General features: G+C 39.0%; 1 protein-coding gene and 1 long non-coding RNA gene across 4 annotated transcripts in view; one reads left to right on the top strand and one right to left on the bottom strand.

The window, feature by feature from the left end:
* ALS2 (alsin Rho guanine nucleotide exchange factor ALS2) overlaps positions 1-27776 on the top strand; it is a 221407-nt gene that overhangs the window by 12846 nt on the left and 180785 nt on the right. For both annotated transcript variants that reach the window (XM_064434042.1, XM_064434043.1), the window contains exons 2-3: positions 11700-11815; positions 13638-13711. The gene's annotated coding sequence lies outside the window, so the exon portion shown is untranslated. The remainder of the gene's footprint in view (positions 1-11699; positions 11816-13637; positions 13712-27776) is intronic.
* Positions 671-27776, bottom strand: LOC135308740 (uncharacterized). 2 transcript variants are annotated; one of them, XR_010369096.1, is made up of 5 exons: positions 27664-27776; positions 21468-23658; positions 21151-21325; positions 4848-4920; positions 671-768 (listed from the first exon to the last, which is right to left on the bottom strand). It is a non-coding gene; the product is annotated as an uncharacterized LOC135308740 (long non-coding RNA). The 2 variants fall into 2 exon arrangements; XR_010369095.1 differs by lacking the exons at positions 671-768; positions 4848-4920 and having other exon boundaries at positions 20604-21325.

Below are 27776 nucleotides of genomic sequence, written 5' to 3'. Positions count from 1 at the left end.
CCCAGCCAAAAGGTATGTATGGCTTTTTAGTGAGGTCACATTGAGGTTTACTTGAGGTTTGCTTTACTTTTTTACTTGGTTAGTTTTAAGCTCAAATCCATTCAAGTAAATGCTTTTGCTGGTATATATTCATGAGGCAATATCAGAGTGAGAGCATGGAAGAGAAATAAAGAAGGGAGGATCGACATATAGGCACTACTCTGTGGGGTTTTGTTTGCTTTTTTTTGTGGTAGAACTGCAGTTTGCCATGTTTTGAAACTGTCAGTGGGAAGTGTAAGGCACCTGGAGAACCCTCAGTTTGCTCACAGTGCTGGTAATGAAAATTTGGCGAGGAAACCTGACTGTTGGTGAAGCTTTGAAAGATGGGATGTTTGTTTTTTCTCTTAACCTGGAAAGAAAAGTGCAGCAATGACCCTCAAGATAATATCTGGTTTTGAGGGAAAAGGGGAATAGGAGACAAAAATCTTGCTAATTCAGTCTAATCCATAGTTGATCTATTCACCTTACAAAGTAAATTCCTTCACCCTTATTAGTTTGAGAATGTGCCATCTTGCATATAAACATTAGGAACTGATGGAAAATCTTGCACCTTTCACAGAATTGATGCTACCTTGTTGTTCTGCCTCAGGTATCCATGGCATGTGAGAGGAATGCAGCAGAGAACCAAAGTCCAACTTAATCTCTTTATCCTGTATTAATCTGAAACTCCCAGAGAGAGACAATCCTGACTTTGAAGCTCTCTGAATTCAGCACCAGTACTCCTGTTTCCTAGAATAAAAATGAGGGAGAAATAAGTTGTAGGTCCATGTACCTAACAAATGGTACATGGTGCCACATGATTTAGGCTAAATTTCACACAGCTTGTTTTTAACTGGCTTGTTTCTTGAGAAGGATCTATTTTGTTGAGTTCTGCCTTTCTGTATGGTAAAAAGAAACATAAACACATTAATGCTGAAGTGATGCATTGTTTTTTTCCCCCAACTCTATTGTTAAACAAGTGAAAATTATTCCATCCAGTTGGAAAACTAAAGCAGGCTGAAAGCAGCATTGCTGCTGTTTGTCATACATGTGTGAAGAGAAGATCTAGCCATCTGATGGGAAGGCTGGAGTCCTCACTGGGGAACTGTACCTGGAGTCCACACAAGTTGTTGACTGCAGAGCCCCTTTCTGTGGGAGTTCCTTCTTACTCCCAACACCCTAAGACAGAAGAAGAAATGTGACTTGGATGTCAACTACAGTAAATTGTCTTCATGGGTTGACTGTGGTGCACCAGTCAACACTAGTTACTGCTGGGGACTGGTGTGTGTGATGTTTGCAAACACAGGTCAGATCAGAAAAAAAAACCCATGTTGTTTATTTCAATCATGCTGGGAGAAGGCTCTCATCCAAGTCAAATTGTGCCTTGACCAGCTGATGTAGTGTACACAGCTTTTCCTGCCTGTGGTGTATTTAAAGCCATGCTATGCATTGATGTGATCACAAAATATTTTAGCTCATGATCTCCTGTGTTGTAACTGTGGTGAGGATAAACCTAAAGGAAGTTTCTGCTCTTCATGAAAGGACAGCATAGCTGTAGGTAGGAGCATCAGTGTTAGTGTAGTTAACCTCTTCTTCTATGCAAAGGAATTGACCCTCTACTGAACTTGTGTCTTTGTGGAAGAAAAAATACTTGACCTTAAATGACTTGCTCAAAGACCAAGAGGGAGACTGTCAGGCTGGGCCTTGCAAGCAGCCTGACTCCTGATCCTCTGCTGAAGTTGCTAGACCAAATGTCTCTGTCCATTCATGCTGAATGAATTCTCAGTCTGTGCTACATTTCCTCCTTTGAATAATAATTGTTAATGAAAAGGAAAATGAGAGAACAAGGTAATGACAGATAGCACAGAGAAAACATTGAAAAGTGAAGAAAGAAATGTCTGGGAATAATAGCAATGCTGTTATTCCCATGTTAATGATTCAAGAGCTTTCTGACTGTCACAGAAGCAAAAATGGTACTTGCTGCAGTCTATAGAGATTTGGGCAGTGCAGGGAAAATTTTGGAATTGGTCAGTATTGGCCTTCATGTTTGTTCTCAAAAGATACCTCCCCCCACTCCTGCATGGGCGTGAGGTGGTCTCTGAGATGCAGAATGCCCCTTTGTGGGTTTAAACCTGTAGTTAATTAATCTGAAATCCTTCCTATCTGGACTTACTGGTTAAGAGAGCTTAATAAATTACTGGGACACTGATCTGAAAGAAAATAGGCAGAACTCCCAATTATATCATCAAGTTTATCTCTGCCAGGATTGCATGAATGTGTCCTTAGTACCTACTTTAGCTTCACATCTGCTGTTCTTTTCACCCAAACACAAATACTGGTGATTCTAGTAGCTCTTAAATCACTTTTTCCTTCAGACTGTGTTTTGTTGTAACTGCATTCACCTCCCCTGCTCCCTCCCCTGTTTTGAGGTCAGTTGCCTGTGACAGATACTATGTTCCATTTGATATGTGCAGCTAACCACTTCTGATTTTAGAGAACATGGATTTAATTAGTTCTCTTCCTCTCTGGTTGCTGAACAGAGTTGGCCTCAGGTGGAATTTTTTGATTGTGCTATTGCTGTTTGTTACACAAGCCGGAGTTCTGTTTCTGTCATAGAGTAAATTTGAAACAAAAATGAGGTTTTTTTGTAGCAGAATTCACAGGACTGGTCAAACTTTAAAAAGTCACATGAGCAGATTTTCACATGTGTACAGTAATGTGCACAGAAGTTCAGGGAGATGCTGACTTTCCTCTTTGTTCATCTGGTTTCATTACTTTAAAAAAATATTAACCAAATTATCTGCTGACACGTTTACATGATGTTGTGCAGTTGTGGTGCTGGAGTTGCCTATTTCTGCTACCTCTTTAGGAACTGGTGTCTTGAGATATTTTTGGGGAGCTCCAGGCTTTCCCTTCTTCCTTTTCTTAGTGGCATCAGTTCTTATATTTGACTGACCTCTGAGTGATTCAGTTTGCTACTTTGTTGGGGGATTTTTATTATTACTACTACTCTTATTATTATGTTGTACTTTTTCTTTTGTTTGTTTTGCTGGGCTAGCTTGCAGCTGCTGTGAAACAGCAGTTACTGGAGGACCTGACTGTTGATTTCCTTTGCTGTAATGCTTGGGAACACAGCAGCCTCTCAGGCAGTACAGGGGAGAGCAGTTCTCTACGACTTCATGGGCATTTGCCAGAGTATATCACATTGTTGGAAGGTTTGGGGGGTTTTTTGTTTGTTTTTACCTAAGACCTTGCTCTAAGCTATTTAAATACACCCTGGAAAAAGCTATCTGTAGTTTGAATACGCCAGCCCCTTATCTATGCAGCCTCCAGAATCTGCTATCTCCAAGGCCTTGGTTTCCAAGATTTGGTAGGGTTCTTGTGAAGATAAATCACATCAGAGGCATGACCTTTATCCTTGGTGCTATTTAAATAGCTTAAATATCTATTGACTTCATGCCTTGTGATTTCAGTTGCTGAAAAGTGAACCCTAAAGAAAGGAAGAGTTGACCTACAGTGTATCAATTGAGTGATCTCTTCATTTATAGATCTCTACAAATACAGATGTTGTTTCTAAAAAAATTATCCCCCCAGCACTACTGTGTTGTTGCTGGTTGCTTTTGAGAGGGAATCTGTGCTTCCACCTAGCAAAAGAAGATACTAATTTTTGTTGTAGGTGCTAAAGTTGTTGAGGGAAATATGAAGATAAAAGTGAAACAACTGGGAACCTTCTTTGTCTGTGAATAAATATTCCCTAGTGGTTCTTAAGAAAAGCCTTTAAATCATTTGCCTAGGTAGTTCTGCATCTTTGTGGGTATTTTCTGTTGGAAGAGAGGGTGAAGATAAAGAAAGGTATCTGCATTTCCCCACAAAGGGTAGTAGACCCAATGTATTACAGAAATCTACACTTAAGTGTCTCCTTGTGTTTCCTTCACTACAGATGAATGACTCCATGTCTTCTAGATTTACAGTATGGTCCCATTTTCATTAAACTCTGCTCTGGAATAATCTATTGATAAAAAATCCCCTTTTTTATATTGAAAGGCCTTTGGGAAAACTATTTAATATAAGCCAGTGTGACGCCATGCCTACTTGAGTTTGGAGACAGCGCAAAACTGTAACCAAAGACTGATTAACTCACTCACCAGCACTGATGAGTTAACTCAAGCCTGCTTCCTGGACTGTTCAAAGACCAGAAACACCAAGAACAGTGCTCAGCTGAGGCCTGGGGGGCAATGCGAGGAATTTTAAAGATGCTTCCTTTTCTTTGGACTTTGTTCCCCATAGGAATATTAACCATATATTTAAACTGCATAAACTGGATTCTGTGTTGCTCTTTATGTTCTGATAGTGCTAAATATTATTGTTCTGGTGACGGATATAACTCTGCAGCTGTATGATAATGTTATGTGATTGTGGAGGAAGAGGACTTGAGTCTTTCTCATTCCTCTCAGTCACATAAATGGTGCACACTCTTTTCTTCTGATCAGCCCTCTCCAAAGACTAGAGTTTTCTGTGAAGATGACCAAAAGAGCCAAGATGTACTATGAATTGTATTTAATATCTGAATTATTAGAGATAGTTCTCATAACTGCAAGTAATTGAAGTTAGTTCCTGTATGTGGCCTCAGAGCTGTCCTTTTCTGGGCTTTGGATGGTGGTGTAATGTCACCATGAACCATTAGCTGCAATTTTGCATGGCAAATACAGCTGCATTTTACTAGTGAGGTGATCCCATTTACAATCTGCTTTTATAGCTCAGGGTTTGTTTTTGTTTATGTTTTTTAAGTTCTTTAAATTAAAGGGCATAGAAAATTCTGCTATTCTAACCTTGTTCCTCCATGAGAGCTTGTGTAACCTGAAGGAGGTGTGCAACTTTAAACCAACTCCATAGTCTGTGCCCCTGTGAAAGAATGAAGAAATACGCTGGTTATGTTTCTGTGGTTCCACACTGCTGTTTGTATCATGCCTCCACTTTTCTATCAGCAGGGAACATCTCAACAAATTCTGTCAGTCTCTGGATACAGTAGGTTTTGGACAGTGTTGAAAAGTCTGGGGGGTGGCCATGGTGGTACAGTTGCAGATGAAAGAAAATATTCAGCTGGCACCCTGAGTCTCTGTCATGCTGACAAGGACATGAAAAGGTTCCAGGCTTTCTGCCATTTCTTACCTAGCTATAGCTTATCCTTTTGATATTTATCCATTTTACCACTTCTTGATCTGCTTTACCTTATGAAAATTTCCAAGATGTCTTTTCTTACCCCAGTTTCTTCTATAAATTCCCTTTCCAAAGCTGTTACCCTGAGATATGATAAAGTCTCCCAGCTCGAGAATGTCTCTATTTTGTAATTTTGAAAAGTATTGCGTACATTTGTGGTACTGTAGAATAAGTAGTGTGAATAACATGGGAGTTTGTCTGGGATATAGACTTTAAGTCTTATATTCAGACTTATATTCAGATTGCAAAGTACCTATCTGCTAGCTATTGCTAACATAGAACAATCCTTACTATTTCTTGTGATGGTCTGAAAGAAGCTTAATTGTAACTCATTGCATGGAAGTATAGCTTGTTTGAATGTATAGCTTGTTCAGATTGACTGGCAACCTATGTGCAAAACGGGCCCAGGGCTGAAACAGCAAAATTGTTGCAGAGCAGGATTGAGCTGGGTTGGCACTGAGGTGTGGGAAGCTCATTTAATGCAAGTTATAGCTGGTGGTATCAGTGCTTCCCTTTCATGAATGCAGAGTTTAACTTTGCTGCCAGCCTGGCAACTTCCCACTGGGATAATGTAATGCAGCTGCAAGATTATTTTGGCTCTGTGCTAACTCCTTCCCATGTCTTTTTTTAATAGTCTGTCTCCTGCCTATCCCCATTCAGTCATAAAACCTTTCTTAACATTTGTTCTACTTTTAAGAGCTAGTAAGGGCATAGCAGTTGATAACAGAGCCAACACCCTTCCATAAAAATGCACTTTTCAGCAGTGAAATCTGCTGCCTTTTGGGGAATTTCAGGAGTTGATGCTGTGTTTTGGTTTGTTCTCTTTCTCTGCTAGCTATCCCTCATATCACAAGGTTGGCTAAGATGCAGTTTTTGTATTTCTGTAAATGTTTAAAAACTGGGCTGAGACTTTGAAACAGAGAAACAATCTAGCTTGCCTGAATCTCGATCCACTGAAAGTGATATGAAAAGGCCTGAGAGCCACTCTTAGGAAACAAGGCTTTTTCAGGTTATTGCTCCTTCTATAATAATCAGGGCCAAGTTTGGTTCTCTAGATACTTGACACGTAGTCTTGAGTGTTAGTTTAACCTTGTTGTCACAATTATTTTGTAACAAAAGCAATGGTTGATGTTTTAAGTCATGTATCAGTTATGGTAGAATGTGATTTGTTGTTTTAATCATAACTAAAACAGGCTCAATTTCTATCGGCCAGCTTTCTACTTCTTCCCCATCAATGCAAAGAATTTGAGATTATAGTTAAGCTTCTTACTTCTTTCATGGTGTTAAACCCAGCCTTTAAAATCAGGATAAGGCCCTCTTTCAAGAGAATGAGGAAACTATCAGAATAAGGGTAAGACAAAGGTAGCTAACTCCATTCTGCATTTGACTGCATTCTTGTTCAGAACCTGCAACAAAAACTCTCCCAACCCATCCTTGCTCATGTGATTATTTTCTTCTGGAATTTGACCTTTAAATAAAATTTTTAATAATTTGGATTTCTTGTTTGGAAACCACAAATATGGAGGAATGTGAACTGTAGCAGTGACAAATGTTAGTGTCTTCGGGGGCTGAAACAATAGACCAGGGTGGTGAAAACTCCTCCTGTTTAGTTAATTCCTTACTTTTGAATGGCTCGAGGGGCTCAGGTAAAACTTTCAAAGAACCCAAACTGACCTCAGAGGGAAAGGAGACTGCTTTAGTATAACTGCCCTTTTTTCTTAGCAAGTAAGTGATGACCTCAACTGCATCAGTAAAAACCATTTCTCTCTACAGCCAATGTGGTAAATTGTTCTAATTTCGCTTCTAAATTTCTTGCTCTTTGTCCTGAGAAACCGTTCTTGTAAAGGGAGATCTCTTTCTGCCACTTCAGTTGGTGCCATTATGTTACAGATTGTTTGGAGTGCCTTTTCAAGAGCTGTGATTAAGACCTGCAAAAGATCTGGGAGAATTTCTTTGTCTTGGCTTTTCGGAAGTCATCCGAGGGACTCACAGACAGGCCCTGTTCTTTGCCTTGTGCCTTCCTGCTCTAGCCACTGTGGGGGTCAGACACGGAAACCCTGGCTAAGAGTTAAAATAAACCCTTCGGAGAAGGAAATTTAGTTATAGAAAAATTTTTCAGGTTTTCAGAAAATACTTGCTTCTAGAAGCAAGCTCGGTGTTTCAGTGTCCTTAGGACTGACTGAATATTGGGAAATCCAGCTTTTGATTTGTGGTTTTTAAAAAAGGTTTGCCCCTGCTGTCTTGACAGCATGGAGTAGGAAAGCAGCAAGAGATTGTCAAAAGATGTGTATTGAAAATAACCGGTCAGCATCTGGAGGGTGCCGGAGTGCAGTCACCAGCATGTAAAGGCAGACATCTGTAGGATGCTTTGGGTTCCAGAGATATTTTTGTGAATGAAAGGTGCTTATGACTGGAATGCATGCTGAAATAGGCAGGGCTAATGGAGTGTCTAGATCTCCTTATCTTCACTCGTAAATCTGCCCCCGAAGATAAATGTTTAATAACATTCCAATTTGGTTGTACTTGCTAAAAGTGATTGAATTAATGACCCATAATCCAATAGATCCATTTGTAGTGAATAACACCAAGGGTCCAATCCTTTGCTGCTGGTTTAGCGGGATGTCTGCTTAATTTACCACATTTCACTGCTGCAGCACTTGCTCGCTGATCAAACCAAATTATTTACCTGGCAAGAATGTAGTCCATCTTTCAGTTTCGAAAGGGCAACAATTTCTTTGTATGCATAAAAGATAACAAAAACCTCACATGTTTTTGGGAATCAGTAAATGTGTGTGTGAGAGGCAGAAATTTGCGTAGCGGTTTTGTTATGCTTTGGTCAGATGACAAATGCATGTGGTAGTACTGCATGCACAAACTTCTGATGCAAGTACTTGTGAATATGGATCTGAACTTTGCTTTGGTCAGTAATACCTCTGCACTCTACTTTTCCCTGCAAACATTAGAGAAAGGTGGAACTATGGCTAAAGCAAATTCATATCACACTTCAAACAAATACCTGTAAATTCTTTCTATTTGGCAAATGAAGTGCTCCTAATCACTTCAGTGGGAATCTGTCTGGTTTAAGGAATGCAGTATCTTGACCTAAGACCCCTGCTCACACTTACGTAATGAGACCCACTGAACCATGTGGGACTACTTATGCACATGATTAATTTTATGGACAATTCCAGGACAGCGTTTAAAACTGCAGTCATCAATTTTTGATTGCAAAGTACAGACTTAAATATTAGTCTAGAGTGACAGGGACCTCTGTTAGGTTTTCCTGCTGCTGTGTTGTGGATGATCTCCTCTTCCTTGTAATCTAACTTGTAGAGAGCTGTTACTTCCATAAATCCTGAAAAAATTTCCAGTAGCTATTTACTCACAAGTTCTTTGTTAGATTGAAATGACTAGTCTTAATTTCAGGAACTTCCTGCTGTCAGTCAAGTATTTGCTTTGTTGCAAAGTTCTGCACTTCAGAGTAATGATGGTTGGAGTGGGTGAAACTGTGTGGGGAGAGAAATAAGTATTTTTATGAGATAATTTTCTTAAGACTGTTTTCTTTTCAAGCATTGCTTTTAAGTTTGATGTGTTTTATTGCCAACTCTTTATATAAGAACTGTGCTGAGGCAACTGATCCTGATACCTCAGCTTGTATTGTCAGGTTTTGCAGCCTTGCCAGTAACACCTCACTGAAGACCTGGACTGAACAGTGACTGGCAGAAATAATCTTCCCACTGTTAGTAAGTAGACTTTAATTTAGTAGATTGAGAGACCAAGTGAAGCTCCTGGATGGATGCAGCAAAATGGTGAGAGCCAAAAAGATTCCCTTCACAGCCTGATAATGCATAATGCACTGGAAAATTTGCAGCAAAACTGAAGTATTTTGTATGATTTATTTCAAAGGCTTCGTTGTATACACTTAAAAAAAAGAGTGAGTATGTAAAGCAAGCCCAAGGCAAGAAAGAGTAGCCTAAACAGATCATATTGTTCTTACATCCCTTTTTACCCTTGTGGTAAATTAGACAAGTTTTCACTTTCTAATCTTTGTGTAGGATCATGCATAACTTCCAGCATAAGCATTCTTGCTTAAACCTCTATCTTAAGGTCAATTTTCCTGCCCACTATCCTCCATATCTGTCTCTGTTTAATCTGGCTAGTTATGATCTGCAAACCTGATTAGGAAAAACCTGCTTCTTCAGTTGAGAGTCAGTGCTTGTTGTATCCCATGACATCAGGACTGGCTCTTATTGCAAGTTCACTGAAAATTTCATTTTCTCCTCAATGTGACAGGGTAGAGTCTAATCTAGATGATCTGCACAAACTACAAAGCAGTGTACGTAGGGGAAATGACCTGCATACTGTTGGAAAAAATAAGTCCAAGTTTCTGCAGGGCAAAATCTGTAGGGAAAAGCAGGTTGGCCTATTTGACTGATATAACTGGGAGGAAAGAGAATAGATAAGCTTTTGGACCTGCAAGAACTTTTCCAGGTCTGCTGATCAACTACCAGTTTAATAACATTTTTGTTTATGTTTTCTGATAAATGTTTTATGTGTTGCTCCATACTGAATTGTATAAGGAGATGTAGTTTGTATGTTATTACTCATTTCTTCTGTCAAAGCGATTTCATGTGAATATCTGTGAACATGGGATCCAGTTTAAAAAGGTAGTTCAAAGCCTTCTACAATGAAACTGAGACCATCTTGATCAGGGCCTATATAATTTGTGAGTTTTAGTAACATTATTGTTTAAAAATCAAAATTACAGTTGCAGTAAGCAAGCAAGCTAGACTGGCTAGGCTCATAGCCCCAGAAACAGAAATTAATTTGTTTTCTTCCCCCTAGGTGGGGGCCAGCATAAGCAATGCCAGGTCTTAGGTACACAAACCCACTAAGATGCAAATAATACCTGGATATAGGATAGGGTCAATGTGGATCTTGGACTGCTGTGATGAAGCAGTGGCAGAGCTTCATTGTTGTGTGGTGGTAGGCTCAAGGCTGAGACTGGCCAGGGTCCAGGTAAGTTCACTCTGGTGAAATAGAGATAATGGCTTGGAACTCTGTGGAGGGTCAGCCCTCTCTCTGCTGTGTGTGCAGGCAATGCCAGGGGTAGGTGCATTTCCTGTATTTCTTTTGGAGGAGGCTGAACTGAGAGATTTGGTTATCAGCTGAGGGAAAGCAGCTGTCTCCAGCTGTCTGAGTGTGCTTACACAGGTGGGCTCCATACTAAAGCACTGACTGCACCCAGAGCAGGGTCACAGTCACAAACTCCTATAGGAATGACTCAGAACTCTAGCTGGCCAATTTTAATGTGACAGTCCATGAAGGAGAGCTTGCCCTTCCCCCTTTTGTCCGAGTCCTCCTTACTTCTCAAATTCTTGCATAAACTCACTTAGTGCATCTTGTGTGAAAATCTTCAAGTGCTGCTGTGAAAGTCAGGAATAACTTGAGAACTCTGCCTGTTGTCTACTTATTAGTGAGTAGTTTACCAAAGCTGCACAGACTTTTAAGGAGGCAGTAGTGTAGCTTTTTAGTTCCAAACAGAATGATGTATACTGTTTCTTTATAATACAGAATTAAAACAACCTCAATTATAATTTTGTGCTTTTTCAAGTATCTATACCTTTTCTGCAATCCGCTAACATGAATAAGAAATGTAAAATAATAATATAAGAAGTCTGTTCTAATTATAGTAATATTTTTATTCATATGAAGAACTGTTCTAGTCACCTTGAAATTTTCCTCCAGAGAATGGCTGCTAAAAATTTCATGTGCTTTTGCTCTAAAATACCAGATTGCCCTGTAGCTGATTATCCTGTAAATAGAAAGACTTTGCCTTATATGTGGTACAACGAGGAAATGCTTGATATTCTTGTAGACCAGTTGCATTAACATTTTTGCAGTAAGAGGGCAACTTGGTATCTGTGACCTCTTGACTCTTACTTGTTTTTAAAAAATGCCTTCAAAAATCCCTTGTGAATCTCTTGGTTAGAATGGAAAAAAAATCCACTGTTCTTTAGTACAGACTGCTTCTGAATACTTAAACACTGTAAATAAAAATGGAACAGCTTTCTTATTCCTACTTGGAAGAAAATCTATGTTCAGATCATGATTAACCTGCAAACAAATTGTTTTAAGACGTTGACTCTAGCTTACTCTGTTATTCCATGACAAATCTTTTAGGATTTTTCCCCCTCAAATGAAGTTGTGATCAAGTTTGACATAAAATTCAGATACTTTTTGCACATACATACAATTACTAAGGCATAAGAACATCGTTTCAGATATAAAATCATTATCTCAGGAATGGACATCCCTCTGTAGAGTTGACAGCTGAGGTATCTTAAGGCAAAAAGCACTATCTGTGCATTCTCCTTGATTTCTGAGGTCCATTCAAGATCCTCCAGTGCTGGGACCATTGCAAGAAGGCTTTAATTTTTAAGGAGATGTCCTTGCTTTTTCAGGGGCTTTGAATCCTGCAGAAGCTGAGTGGCTTCCTGCTGCAGAGTAGAATATGGAAAGCACTGAAAGCTGCCCGTGGTGTGATGTGGCTGAGGTTTTTGTACTAAGGTACAGGAAGGTAAATTGTGATGATAACCTCTCACCTCAGGGGACTGGTAAAAAGATGATGTTACTTGAAGGATGAGAGAACCTGCATCAGATGGGCTTTCCTCTGAATCACAGAGTGAAAGAGAAGAGACCATACATAAGAGTTTTTTACAGGGAAAGTCTGCTTTGATGACCAAAGAACTCTGAAGGACAAATGTGTGTCAGAAATGTGCAGCATCATCCTGTGGTGTTTGGGTGCTAGACTCTAATAGGCCATCTGGCCACCTGTGTCTGAAGGGAATAATGCAAAAGGTTGTTGACAAATGTATAGTTAAGAGGACTAATTGGACAGAAACAGCTAAACTATTTCAGTCCCACAAAGAGATGAGTGGACTTCAGCTGCTGCTTAGATAAGTGCATTTCAAAGAGGAGGTGATGCAGAGGCTTCAAAAGGTCTCCCAAGGACCATCTGAGAGAACTCCTCACCTTCCTGCACTAGAGGCAGTTTTACCAATGTGTTCACAAGGCCAGAATCTTGCCCTGGGACTTAAGATCAGAGACATCTCTGTTCTGGTGAACAATCTCAAAGCAGAGCTTGGAGCTTTTTCTACAGTCTTTAGCTAGAGTACCTATGGTAGCTTGAAATGAAAGACATATGTTCAGTTAGTGGTAACTGCTGCAAGAAAAACCATTTCCAGCTTTTTCTTGCTCCCCAAAAATTATCATCATCACTTAGATTTAAAGAATAAATTTTCTGATGAGAAAATAGTATAATAAGGTAATAATAATGAGAAAATGCTGCCTTGTGTACTTTAGCTATTACCAAGCTTGCAATGTTTAACTTATCTGGTTTTTGTGAAAATGTTTGTTGGGTTTTTATACTTGTGCTCAAAAGGATTGAATTAGTGAGATAGTTTGACCAGTATGTTAAATTTGGAACCTGGGAACAAACATTTCTGGAAACAAAAATATAATCAATGTTGATCGTAGAGTTCTAGGACACATGCACTGTAGACTGTCCATTTTTCAATAATTACTTTTAAAAATAATTATTGAAAAGGTTTTAAGGTTTTAAGATATTATTTAGTTGACAAATAATGCAGTAAGAATAATTTTCTCTCTTGGAACAAAGAGAGAAATTCTTCTTTCTAGAAAAATCTGATAATGAAGAAAATATGTGCACTATACACAACTCTTAAAGTATTCCAGTCACTTATTTGCATATTATCACATTTTACCTCACTAAATATTAATTCTTAAAGTTCTTTATTTTAATTTATTATGGGAATGCTGATTTCCATATTAGTTATTTGTTGATATACCTAATGTAGTTTGGGGAAAGATCTGAAATGTAACTCAACATTTTCAAATGTATCTTAACAAATAAAAAGCATTCCAAAATAATGTAAATTATAAATGTTGGGTCCTTGAACACTTGATATATCTGGAGGGTTTTTTGGCACTAAAGAACTTACAGGAGTACTGCCTGTAACTGAAAACTAGCAAAACATTGGGGTTCATGACTTGTAATTTTTTCAACACCTAAAACCTCTTCTGCTGTAATGCATGATTCCAAAGGTAATTGTAGGAAAAAATGTAGAACACTTTCTCACAAAACTGAAATGTGTTTGCTTTGTGGAGTAGACACCTGATGTCTTTTGATGAATTGCCCCTTTTGAAGGGGCAATTTTTTTATTATTAGTGTACCTCATGCTGTACCTGTGAAAAAAACCCTCAAACTGAGTTATAAGACTGAGAAATTTCTGTTTACGCAGTCCAGTGATGTTTGTAAATGCGAGCTAGAGAAAATCCATTAACTGCTTTCCTGTGTCTTTTGTCTTTGTTTTGCTCAGGGTTGCATCTCCTGGAAGAGTGCTTTACCTAGCCCCACTGTTACTATTCATATGCACGTGAGACTTGAAAATTCGTAAGTTACAGTTTAATGCACTTTTAAAAGATGTTTCTTAGCAAATTATAAGATTGTGGTGCTTTTTATTTTTGCATTTCAGAGCATCAAGAGTCTAACCCAATTTACATTATAGTCCAGAGTACTTTTCTACTTGGGATTACATCCCAGTAGTTTAAGAGGGCACACCCTGATATGGTTTATTGCTGTACTTTAAAAATATTTGAATGGTTGTAGAATCTTGACTTCTATAACCAGGCAGCTGAAAAAGATCCACCTCTTGTTTTTTCTTATCTTAAACAACATTCTGCAGCACTAATCCTGGCTGCAAAATAACATTCATGCTCAATAATTTTACACAATGTCAGATATCTTCAGCTGTCATTATGGTTCAAAATGGTTTAAATGGAGGCAGAGGTATTATTTTGGCAAATACCTATCCTCCAAGCCTTATTTTTAGAAGAAATTTTTAATGCTGTTTACATTCACGTATTTTTAAGGTGCCATGCACGTGACGTTTCTTACCGAAGGGGACACTTTTAACAGTGCTAGAATTTTTTTTCCTGTTCATTTAAGAGAGTTGTTTGAAACCTTACATTGTCTCTTCCTAAAATAAATGTTTTTCACAGGTGTACTGCTAAACAAACATTGCTGGGAGGTTTCTAGGGATGGGGTTTTTTCTGTTTCTAAGCTACATTAATAACGTTTGGTATTTTTGGTAATACAGTTTTAACTTGGAACACAACATCTAGCAACAAAAATGTATATGTTGTGATCTGAACAAGAGTTCTTTTCCCCAAATACAGTCACAGCATATGTTCTCATCCTTTGCAGCCTAGAAGATGGCTGATTGTGTGCTGAGAGATTTGGGTAAATATGCTGTCAGTGCATTTGCATGTCATGAGCCTGACTTCATTTATACAACAGAAATTAACTGAGATGCTTTCTCAGGCTTAGAGTGAGAAGAGCATCTATGCTGTCCCTTTGAATTCCTTTAAAATAATTTGAAGTCTTTAAAGGACACATCACTGTATTCAGAAAAGTGTTCTGTGATTAACTGATCTGTAGCCCATACAAGGCCCCATATCAAATACAGAAGATGTACAGTTTTCTTTTCTTCTGAAAGCCACTGCAAGAGACCGAGACCGTAGCAGAATTTGTGAGGATGTAGCTGCTTCCAGGTAAGGGTTGTCTTCAGCAGAGCCCAAGGAAAGTGATATTCCTTTACTTTGACTCCAGTTCTTCTCTGCATGTGGGGCCAGGCCTCTAGAGCAAGGCTGACTGAGAGGCAGAATGTTCATGAGCAAAAGTGTTTCCCTTCTGTATGGAATAAGAAATATTAAGCAAAGTTGATCCTTCATAGGCACATATACCCACGTAACACAGAAGAATGTACAGAAATCATACACAAGTTGTGAAAATGTTGACTATCTCTGACTGTAGAACTTTCTTTGAATCATAGAAAAGGTCTTGTAAGAAAAGTTAAAATAGACTTTCTGGCTGCCAGCTTTGCACATTGCCCGAGGAAGGAACAAAGAACAGCTTGTTACATTGCACCATTTCCCCTGCCCCACTGAGTTTTTCCCTGTATCGTTGGTGAGGGGAACATGAACTGTGTGTGCAACTGCAGGCATAATTTGACCTTTGAGATCTTCACCACTACAAGTGATACAAGAAAAGTGAAAGTTGATGTTCAGGTACCAAACCAAGTAACTGATAAAGTTTGAAAAACACAGTTAGAAAAAACATAGTGTTTGGTGGCTCATGTCTTTGCTATATGAATTACCCTGTCTCTTCCTGTTAAAACTCAGAGCAAACTCTTTTACCATTATAAGGAGGCAACACAGAGTATGTGTCAGTACAGTGGCAGGATAATGCAAAATACCAGGAAAAGAAAGGAGGGGAAAATATTGTTCTCCTCAATGAATTATTCCCTTTCTTGCCAAGATTTGCCAAGCCCTGCACATTGAGCATTAGATGTGCGATCAACTCTGTGCCAGAATTTTACATACTTTGCAGTAACTGTGGCAGCCTTTACCAGCCCTGCTTTCTTCCATTATATGGATGAAAGCCCTGCTGGCTTCCTGCTTCTCACGCAATACCCTCACTTCCACACCAAATGTGCCAGGTATTTTACCTGGCATGTGACAGCCTGTAGCAATGGATCTGTTTATGGACTTGTTATGTGCAAGATGCTGTGATCTGTCCCTCAGGCAGTTCTGTGCATTTGGGTTCTGATTGGGAGGGGGTTCAGCACTGAGCTGAGGGCTGAGGTACTCTGCCTTGTGCACTGGAAAGAAGGGAAAACCCAAACCCATGGCTGGATGCCCCACAACTGTGCTAATAGGAATATTGGAACACAAAAAGGTGTGTATATATGGGGTATATAAAGTAGTTCTAATCCTCTTGGGTTTCCTGCTCTTTCATTAGCATCTGGTCCATGTGAACTTACAGAAATAAATCCTCATTCTGTTTCCCCTCTGCGTACAAGTAAAAAAAAACCCAGTTCCTAAAGGTGCCAGGACTCTACTAAAAGTAGCACACTAGTCTCCATAGCTTTAAGAAAAGGAGTAATTATAGATTTCTTTCACAGGATAAACATACAGCAGTGGCTTTACTTTTTGCTCTTCCAGGAGGGCACTGTCTGCAATCCCTTTGGGGACAGCTTTGGGAGTACTGTCTGGAAAGACATCACTGCTGTTGGGAGCTTTAACACTGGGCCTGCACTCCTGGCATGCCAGATTTTTTGTTAGGCTATAGGTGTCAGGAAACCTAATACTGGAATGGTTATTTTTGGGTATATAGCTCATCATCTTCAGCAGAAAGGGCATAGCAGAGAAAATAAAGAAATGCTGCATAAAATGTATGCATTTCTAAAAAGGAAAAATAAATAACTAATAGTGCAATGAAGGCCTTTAGAAATTAATAAATATGTGAGGTAATATGGAATTTCCCCATAGCTAATCTCTGTCTGTGGCTATCTTATCAATCTTTACTTTTGCAGGCATTTGCAGGTGGCGCTTTTTGTTTAACAATTAATGAGCTGAAAAGATGAGCAATTATAATAACTTAATAGAGATTCAAATAGTGTTTGTTAAACAAAAGTAACAATTGTGGTATTACTGCAAAATTTAATTCATAGATCTGCTACTGGATTTATGGAGGCATGTAGAAAGATGTTTTTATAGTATCCTTTGGAGAATGATAATAGACACCATGTTTTTCCTTTGCTCTTAGAAATAAGAGTTGTTCTTTCTTATATTCCACTGGGTAACGTGTGCACTGGTGAATACTGAATTTTTAATGTCGATCACTAACTTACAAAAACAATCTCTGCTTTACTGACCTTAATACTTGTGAAGTATTAGGTGCACAACAACTTTTTCTGTTCTTATGTGGGTATTCTCAGTCAAGGCTTCATTTCCAGAAAAAACTTATTTGCTATTATAAACATTTTAATGAGGCAGTATTAAATGGTAGGGTTTTCCACTTAATTTTTGTAGAAAATCTGTGTGGATTTCAGTCACCTAAATAGCTGTATAGGAGCACAAACACACTTGAAATAGCCTTAAATGAGTTAATTTGAATGGTGCAAATAGTTTTGCTTGTGATTTATCTTTCCTAAAAGCTATAAAATGCATGTAATTGAGCTGCTGAGGGATGCTGTGCCATTCAATAGGGCACATACAGAGCACTTGCCCTTCTGGCTTAGTTCCTGGTCAGTTTGTGCATTCTGTCCACTGAAACTGTCCCTGATTTCTCTGGTACAGTGTAGCATCAAAAGTATGTGCAATGCCTTTCACATCTTTTCACATCTTACAGAAATGTATACAATTCAACAAACATTTGGAAGTATTATATGTACATAAAGTCTTATTTTTTAAATGCGTTTAGTGTCTTGAGTCTTTGAAAGCATTGGTATCAACAAATCAGAGATGATAATTATCAGCAGAGATGGTAATTAGATTTTGCTATCATCTGAACAGTAATTGATAGTTATTTTTGACTCTCTAATGTGCTTGCAATCAGGTGCTCAGGGATGACATTTGGTTGTGAGTAGCTAGAAAATTGTTAGATTTAGAACTGAAAATAAATCTGTGTGACTAACATTAGGCAAAGGCAATCTCTTTGATGTAGGCTGATTGGCTTTTCTTGTCATGCTTGTGTTCATCCTTTCTCCGGCCTCCCTCTCCTGCAGAGCCTTGATTGCCTGTTGGGGACCAGGTGAAACTACCTTGGTGTATGCCTGGACAGCCTCCAGTGGCCATCTGGTGCTGCTTAGCCGGACCTTCTGGCCCAGAAATGAGATCAGCACTTTCTCATGGCCTGTGGCTTATATGTGTAACAAAGAGCTCCAGAAGTAAAAGAAATGAGAACAAATCAGTGTCTTTGTGCTTCATTCCCTTAACCAGTTTCTTGGAAAAAATAATTTTCAAATGTCTGTGTTCATAGTATCCTTTTGTATTGTTTTGAGAAGACTGTACTCAGCCAAGTCAAAAGACAAAATAGCTGAGTGGCATCTTCAAATATTTATTGCTGTTAGGAACCTGGTAAATACAATATAATTTTTCACCCTTGTGCAATACTGAACTGACAAATGCCAGTTAAAATTGCTCACCAGGCTGGAGTCAAATTAGGAGCACTTGCTAGTGTTTGTTTCAGCATTTATAGTCTTAGAAATTGGGGAAGAAAGTGTGTATCTTGCCTATATGACCTAGATGTATCCATTCCTCTTTCCTTTCATGATGGACTTTTCCACATGAGATTTTCCTCTTCTCCCTCAACTATCTTTGATTAGTAAATAGTAATAGGCATTTTATTCAAATAAACAATGTCTGTTAAGGGAACTGGAGTTTCTTTCATACCAGTCAATGAATGCCACTCATATAAAGTTAATCAGGAATTGCATGTGTGTGGAATCCAGCCCTAAAGCCTCTGATTTTTGTTTCTAGATATACATCTGACACTTGCAATTATTGTGAGAAGATGAACACTTATTTAATGAGGTCCTTCTGCTGGATTTCTTAGGTGACACTGTAAACTCAAAACTTTCCTTTTCTTCTAATATGTCAAAATATTTAAGAAAGCAGCTGTGAATTTCCTTTTTGTTGGTCTGGTGAGCTTTTTCTGGGAGTAGATGTCATTAGGCTTGTGAAAAATTTTTCCTCTTGAATGAGAAGTATGCTTGAGCATACAGGCAGATGAGGACAGTAGTAATTACCCAGGGAAGGAAAAGCACAAGCAAAGATTTAAATACTCTAACCTATGTTATAGCTGCAGGTTGAGGAACTGGCTCCTGATGGTCCCCTGTAGTCCAAAACTGTGAAAGCACCGGCAGGAGGCATGGGGAAACTGAGGACAGGAGATTAACTAAAGGCAGAAGTAGGACTGCGGTATACATGGAAAAACTCTCTTGCTCTGTTTCCAGTTGGCAAACTCCTGGTTGTGGTTTGTGGGGGGTTTTTGTGTTTGTTTTTGTTTTTTTTTTGGGGGGGGGGTTCTGTGTTTTTTTTCTTTTTAATGGTATTTGTGGTCCAATTGTTACATTTAAGGGAGATATACTGGGAAAAGTCATTGCCTTTTAAAGCAAGTAACAAGAGGAATAGTTGCCAAATTTTGCATTTTAAGGGGAAAACATTTAAGCATAAAATAGTGATTACTGAGGAAAAGCTTCAAACTAAACTTTCCCTAGGTATTTCTATTTTCTTATTCACAAAATAAGTAAAAAGCTCCATGAATCTTAAGTAATATATTCCAAAAGCTGTCAAGCTATCTATATAAAACTAATTTAAATCTAAAGGGACTTGTTTAAAAAAAAACAAACCAAAAACCTCTGGTACACTCCAACATAATACTACCAGATGTGGAACTCAGGTGATAGGCTTATTTTCCTGGAGAAGAAGGAGTTGAAATGCGGATATAGAATCACAGAATTGTTTAGATTAGAAAACTTAGGTTAGACTTTTGAGATCATTGAGTGCAACCATTAACCCAGCACTGACGAGTTCACCACTAGACCATGTCCCTAAGGTGCCACATGTACCCTTTTAAATACCTCCAGGGATGGTGACTCTACCACTTCCCTGGGCAGTCTCCTTCAATGCTTAAAAACCCTTTCTGTAAAGAAATTTTTTGTAATATCCAATCTAAACTTCCCCTGATGCAGCTCGGGACCCTTTCCTTTTGTTCTATTGCTTGTGACCCAGAGGACTGGCAGACATAGCTCCAATATTCTGGACTGGTGATATTAAACTCTTTTGTTGGGAAAGGAGGAGATGGTCAGATTGGCAATTAAAACTTGTTTTTGTGTGTGGGTTCTTTTGTTGGTTTTTTTTTGGTTGGTTGGTTGGCTGTTTTTTTTAAGGAAGCAGAGCTATTTTCTTACCCTTCTTTTTTTGTGTCAATATTGCTTGCAATGAAAGACATGACTGTTATTTTGTTAATATGTGTGTGGATAAATGGACGAGTGCACTGTAGCTGCTGAAGGACCTGCTTATCTCAGCTATTTTCTTTCTCAGTTTTGCCTAAGCTAAGAAACATATCTGCATAACATTTTTTGTCTTTGTAGCCTTGGCAGCCCAGATTCCAAATCTGATCTCTTTTTTTCTGGCAGTGTGTGATGTTGGAAACTAACCGTGGGAGGGCCCCATGCAATCCTCAGTTTTGTGATGTGCCCTGTGGCTGTCTGTCTTTTTTAAAAAGAGATATGGCCTTCAGAGACTACAGGTCCCAGCAAGCAGTGCTTCATTCTGATCTGATAAGCAAGTGCTCAGATCTGATGTGCGCTGCATGTCAGGGCGTGCTGGCTGCATGAGCCACACCTCAGCATTTGAGATAAGGGTGGCTGCAGACTGCTCCAGCCAACACAAAGTAGGAGCAGCTTTGACCAGAAGCTGATTTTTTTCCTTTCTTTTCCTCTGCCCTTCAGTTTTGGGAACTCATTTTATCTTACACAGCAATGGAACAGGATTCTGGTATATAGCATGATTGCCTGCCATGTTGAATATGCTTTTGGTTTCTAGGTTCTCCCACATGCTTCCTTTTCTTCCTCTGAGATGGTTGCCCTCATACGCTGTTCAGAAGTGGGCAAAACTTTTGGAAGTGGCTGACTCCTTCAAGTAAGGGTGCTGTTGCAAGAGATTCAAGCCCATTTTTACTAGCTAAAGAGACCTGGCTCATTCAGGCAAGCTTTGGATAAACAGTCTGAAATTTGGGGTGGTTTATCTGATACAATCTTTAAAAATTTTGTCCAGTATGGGAAGAGACTACCTCACTTTGACCTGGACAGCTGAGGAAGCAGCTTTGACACACCCTTGGGTGAAATTTAGACACCTGTTCTGAAATGCCTTCAGATTAGGAGTTCAAAAGCTGACTCTGCTTGGATGCAGTTCAGGATTGGAGCAATCCCTTTCTTCCAGTCTTAGGCGAGATTCTTCCCAAGATGTTTGGATGTAGCTTACTTCTCTGTAGCAATTCCTTTCTAAGTTCTGTTCTTCAGCTGGGTCTGCATCTGAACAAGTGAAGGCATGATGACAAGATCTTTTGGAGTTTCACTGTATCTCAGATGTTTCTTGGGAAGTGTGAAAAACCCTGGTGACTCTTCTGAGAATTCTAGGTGACTTCAGTTTCTAGTATCTGTTGTAAAATACAAAGCCAAGATGTCAAGTGTCCTGCACTATGTCATCTTTATTTCTTGCTTTGTAGTCTTGTTCAAAGAAATTTCAGCTGAGTGAAGAGCTTTTCATATTCTTTTAAAATCCATATAAATATCACTTACCAGCACAAGAGCAGCAATATCAGGTTGATCAAGAGGTTTGTTTGTCCCAGAATTCCATCTCAGTCCATGGTCAATAATGGACTCATAGGGAAAGAGCAAAAATTATATTCTATGTGAGAAAAGAGCCTCATGTTGGAGTACTTTCTTGCTAAGAAGCTTGAACTTCCTAAGTTAGCATTTGCTTCTGGATCACAGTAATGCAGATGTTCCTGCCAACATATTCTGTCATCCTGCATCCTGTATTTGCACTTTTGCACATTAAACATAAAAAAATAGCATTACTACTTGAATTTACTTTGTGTAGGTGACAGTATGGGTAGCTGAAAAGCTGCACAAAGACAAATTGGATGCTGTTAACTCCTTCCTGCTTGATGGCTTGTATATTTTGGAACTTGTAGATAATTCTCAAGGCTGCAGTTTGGTCATGTATTAGCTCTATTTAGAATTTTTCTTGAACCCTGACATCTAACTTTTATCTCAGCTTGATAAATAATTTATCTTCTGGCTAGTAGAGTGAGGACAAATACATACATAAAGAAGAGCAGTTAATGAATAAGTAGCTGGTAACAGAGATGACAGTGGATAAAGATATCTGTCAAGTTCTTAGCACCATATAACCAAAGCACATCTGGCCTGATCCAGTGTCTAAAGAATTTAATTTCCACTGTTTTCAAAGGAGGGCCTTCTTAGCCTACATGATATAAATTCTTATATCTGTATCCTTTTTGGTTTTTTCCCCCTTTTTTCCTCCCTGTTTTCCTTTATAAGCACAGTTAGGTTATTTGATCTGACTCCCTTCTGCATGTTTTTTCGTAAAAACAGCTTAGTGGAGAAGAGCAGCACCATGGTATATTAGGAACAGCCTATTGGGTAAAGGTAAAATGATAAAGATTGCTTTTAAGGGAATAGCCAGCTACTGAAACCTGTGTTTTTACAAAGGAATACTGTAGTAAGGAAAGTCAAAAGGTCCTGATACTGACTTGGAGAAGACTCGCCAGTTCTTTGCTGTTATTATAGGGCATATATATATATATATATATGCATTTTTTTCTTTCTACAACAAGCCGTACTGCTTGATTGATTTTTAACCACAGCAGGTTTCAATTAATTTATACCTGTAAGTAAACGTATTAAACTGCTGCACTGACAAATGTATAATGGGATTTTTATCCAAGCCCCATTTTATTCTGACTTTCTGGCAGACATGAGTCTATTCCCCTAAGGCACTTCAACTGCGCTGTCTTTTCTACTCCTGGATATCCTCTTGCTCTGTCTGACTCCACCTCAAAAATGCCTGTATCATAGGACCTGGTTTTCCTACAGTTGTCCCCTGGTGCAATTACAGCACGATTAAAATATGCAGTGTGGCTGAGACCTTGATCATGTTCTAACAAGACTATAGCCTTAGACATACAGCGCACTTACAGCATGGTAACGATGTCACAGAACAACCCTGCTCATCCTGCAGCACGGGGTGGGGCTTTATGTGCTTTTCCTTGGCATATTTCTAGTCACACCACTTGCTGTCATTGCATTTCAAATGTCATTATCCCAGGTGTCTAGATCAGCCCCATGAATGAACTTACAAATGCCCCTACATAGCTTTTTCAGCACTTTGCTTCTGTCTGCAATTCTAAAGAAGTAATAGTGCGCTTTCAAGTTTCCTCTTATTTTCAAATCACTAAACACTTACAGAGTTAAAAAATTAATTCCTAAAAAAGTGCACATAGGTATTTGTTATATATTTTAATTCTGGGATCCTGAGCTTGAGACCAATCTCTCACTAGTGGTTTTCAAAAATAACTTTTTCCTTAAAAAAAGGAAAAAGGTGGTCCACTAGCTAAACACTCATAACTTCGTAATTTGTCCACTTTTGCCCCTTCCTGGGAAGTGTCCAATACTATTCACTGTCAGAGACAGGATCCTGGTCCAGATGGATCACTGGTTTGTCTCAGTTGTACACCTTTTATGTGTCATGCTTAAGTTATGACCCCTGAGACCATTTCACAAGCTATTCTGACTACAGAAGCATTAAACCCCCACCCCCCACAAAATCCTCTGACCTTTCTATGTTCTTCTATTACCACATCTTGTTCCGAGTCTGTGGCAGATGGGATGGGAGGAAAAAAAGCTATTTGCATTAAGTCCTTTTACTTTAACATCTTGGCTCTTCGCATATCCTTGTTTAGCTCTGAAAGAATGGGAGATGGCCCAAAGATGAATGGCAGATGAAAACAGGTCAGTGCCTCCTACTGGGAGACTTATCATGGAAAAAAGTCCCTGCACTCCAGATGCCCCTGTGGGGGAGGAATGTTTCCTCATAATGCTTTTAAATGGGTTGCATTGCAACTGTGCTTCCTTTCTACAGAGCTTTGCCACACACAGCCACAAACATTGGATCTTGTATACTTGAGAGATTCTCTGTGCCCTGTAGTCACAGCTAGCAGTGACAGCAGTGACAGTCAAATCAATGCTTCCTTGAATTCTCCATGTTTCTAAGACTTGTCATTCTTCAGGAATGTTCAGAACAATGCCTGCTATGTGGCATGCAAAAAATATACTTATTTCTTATAATTGTAGGGCTTCTTTCTTTCAGGGAACTGGCTTCCATAGAAAGAGGAATGGGATTTCTCACTCTGAAGATGAGAGATCTTAATAGTAATGTTCTTAACATCAATTCTTAACAAACAGAGGGTTTGTTTAAAGTTTCACGTGCCTTGGATTTTCTCTAAAGTTTTGCTCGTTCCTGTGCCTGTGCTCTGCCATAGCAGCCTTTGTGACCTGGAGAACTTTCAGCTGTGTGCTCTAGGAAGCAAGAGAAGGAATCTTTCATGGAAGCACTGATCAGAACAGCATGCTATTCCATCCCTTCTGGGGCTGATTTCCATGTTTTCTTTGAATTTCTGTTATTTGACTTGAAGACAGTCTTCATTTTTGAACAAACCTGAACTGTTCTGTGAAAACCAGACACTCTCAAGAAGTTTTGCATAGTCCAAAATCCAGTTGCTTTCAAAGTGATCTCTTACAGAAGGAATTTCTTCTTATTTCCTTTTTTTTTTTTTTAATGTCTGAGTTCTATTCACATGTTTGTTCCTTGGCTGGGATATATTTTAGCTGGTTTAGTGAGCTGAATCAGCTCTTCCACGAATGAAATGAATACCACAGCCAACACAAAGGGAGTAAGAGTGTATGGGAGTGTACGGCTGGAGCAGGAAAGAGAGGGAATGAGTTGTAAGTTGTTCTATTCTTTGTTTCTAGCTGCAGCGCTTACATAGATAACTTTTTTTTTTCAGTTTTTCTTTCCATTTCATACACAATTCAGCAAAGGATTTGTGCTTAGTCTCCAGAGGGTTTTGGCAGGACTTTCAGTGACTTCAGTGTAATAGATGGGGTGTCTGAGGGGACTCAGAGCTTTTGGTCAGGAATTGGCTGAGAGGCAGCAAAGCAGGCAATGCTGAGTATCTGTGGGACTACTAAGCAGGAGAAGTTTGGGTTCAGATAGTGTCCTGTGCAGCCTTCAGCTTCTATTCTCTTGATAATGCCCAAACAGGTAATTTGCCTCTATTCCTGCCAGAGGTTTCTTGGTTTCCACAGCTTTTTATAAGCTTTTCTCTGTCCTCAGGCTCCCTTAGAAACAAATAACACTCTCCTACAAAAAACAAATTTGGGAGGTCTGAGGCAGAAGTGCAGCATCAATGGAAGATCAAAGCAAGTCTAGTTTTTTGGGCTGAAATGTTATGGATTTACATGCCTGTCCAACGGTGAGAAGTATACCCCTGTGTGAGATCACAGGCTGTGGGTTTGGCTGCAAGAATCTCTATCCCTCCTGATACATCCAGTGACAACTGACTGATTCTGGTTCATGAAATCAGGAAGAAATTTATATGGTTGGGCTTTAGCAGCCTACACTCAAGGACAACAATTGAGATTTGATTCTTGTGCAGTGCATGGCAAGCTTCTTGTTTACCTTTTAATGTGCATGGGCACATGTTAAGTTATAACCTAATTGAGAATTCATACTGTATTCTAGGAAGTGACTATTTGCTTCAGCAATTCTGTTGACCAGTACTGTGGAATTTAAAACTACGAATCCCAAAGAAAGTATAGAAACATAATTTGAATGCAAACTGTATTAAGTGCTCACATCCTGTATCCTAGCAGGAATTTCACCAAACAGGGGAAGTATTCATTGAACTAGGAGCAAAGCAATGTCAAGTTGAGAAGGAAATTACTATGGAAATGAGTTTTAAAAGCCTGAGGCAGATGTAGGGAGAGGCACATTGTACAGGAATTTTCCTCATGCTCTCTAGCTTTTACAGCCTTTCCATTACTTCAGCTGCAGCATGTAAGAAATCTTTGGCTTGGAAGACAGTCACTGAATTTCAGCATTTTTGTACTACTGCTGTGGGCTGGCTTCCCTGTTATGAGACATTAAAGCCAGCCTGAGCTAGGACTGGGGCATCCCCTGTATGGCAACAGCCTTGCCTGGGCACAGCAGAGGCCCTTTCAGCCCAGCACTTTGTCTCTCTGTGGTCAGTAATGGATGCTTAGCAGAAAAAGAGAAGTATATTGACTGCTTTCCTCCTGTACTATTGCAGTACTTGGCAAGGAGCAGATGACTGGGTTGGTAGATTTAATAGTCCTTAATTTTTTTTTTTCTACCCCACAGATTTGTCTTTTTCTTTTTTTCTTTTTTTTTTTTTAACTGTGCATTTCAAGAATCCATATCTTGTGGCAATGAGTTCTACAGCTAACCTGCACAGCGTTAAGAAAACTCTCCCATCTGCTTACTCATTAAGCATAAAGCCCCAACATTTCCATGTTTTAGCAAAATGCCAAATAAACTGCCTGTTAATTTCCTTCATGCTTTTTACTATTTGATCTTAAATTATAGCTTATGACTTAAACCATTTTTTCTACTTAAAGATTTTTGAGCAATATGGGAGTGGATTTGTTGGCTTAGTGCATTGCAGAAATATGGCAGTACAAGACAAAAGTGATATTTTTCAGAAAGAGTAGACAGGTCTTCTAGTGTCTTCTCACAAATTCTGGAATATTCCTGATACACTCTGAAATGGATTGATTGCAAATAAAGAGCTAAATGGCTTAGGGCAGGAAAGTGGGAAATGTTAATCATGTTGGCAATAATTGATGAGAAATGGGAGAGAAAACCAGGTTGTTAATGTATAAGTGTATGTGTTTACAGATTGTTTGGGAATTAATGGAACTTTAAAGGGCTCAGTGCATTCCAATGGCTCAGACATTGAAAGGAAACAGACTGTGATCCCCTCACTTACTTTCATTTTCTTGTTAAAAAACAAAATAATCAAGAGACTGAAAATTTTGTTAAACAGCATCAGAAAGTGAAAATGTTTGAAAGAGCTTTTCTTTAATAGACTTGTTTTCATTCGAAACTTCTTGTTAAAACTATTTTGGTCACTCCCAGTAATGGCAGAAATGTGAGTATCTGTTAGAATTGCTCATGCTCAGCTGTGTCATTGGGTAGAAATTAATCTGTACAGGTTGACAAGTTTAACAAAAAGTGGTTTAGACATTGAACTGGGGAAGAGAGCCCCCAGTTGGAACCTCACATAACACTATCTCCAAATAAGACGCCGCTTGAATGGTCCAGAAGTTTATCACTTTGGTACTTACCTTTGCAGCTATTGCTTTCAGAGAACAAACTTATATGTCAAATCCTGGGAACACACATTTATTCAGAGTATGAACTGTTCTGCCTTAATATGGAAGTGAGAGCCAATGAATTGGAAAAGTCACAAATTTGTAACCCTTTCCTGTGTCACATGTACTAAAATTATTAATTTACCAGGCTCAATTTTGCAGTACTGTTATTTTGTATATAAATAGTAAGAATAATCTGAGGTCTGATTACACTCCTGCTGGTATCTATTCATTGATTTGAATGGAAGTTGGTTTGGACTCCAAAACTTGTGAATCCTGCTGTCTGAGAAGAATGTTTACTCTATTTTCCTTTTACTCAAGCAGGAAGGAATGCATGCATGAATATTCATTTTCCTCTTCCAATTCCTCTATGTAATGCAATAGTTTTTTCAACACCCACTCTCACCCCCCACCAATAACTTCAGAAGCATCTGCATGATTCTTAAGCACAAAAATATTGACTTAAGGAAGGTCAGTGTAATAACCTTGTAATTTAACTTTAAATGCTACTGACCTGTACAGTAGAGCCTGCCTGCCTGCCTTATATGTCAGGATCCCAGGTTCAAGGGAGCCTGAAGAGGTAAATCCTCTTTGAGAAATAGCCTGGGCAAATCTGTTGGTCTCTCT

Source organism: Passer domesticus, chromosome 10 (assembly GCF_036417665.1).
Source record: "Passer domesticus isolate bPasDom1 chromosome 10, bPasDom1.hap1, whole genome shotgun sequence".
NCBI lineage: Eukaryota > Metazoa > Chordata > Aves > Passeriformes > Passeridae > Passer > Passer domesticus.
The sequence above is the reverse complement of the archived record's forward strand: the minus strand, read 5'-3'. Positions and strand labels throughout refer to the sequence as shown.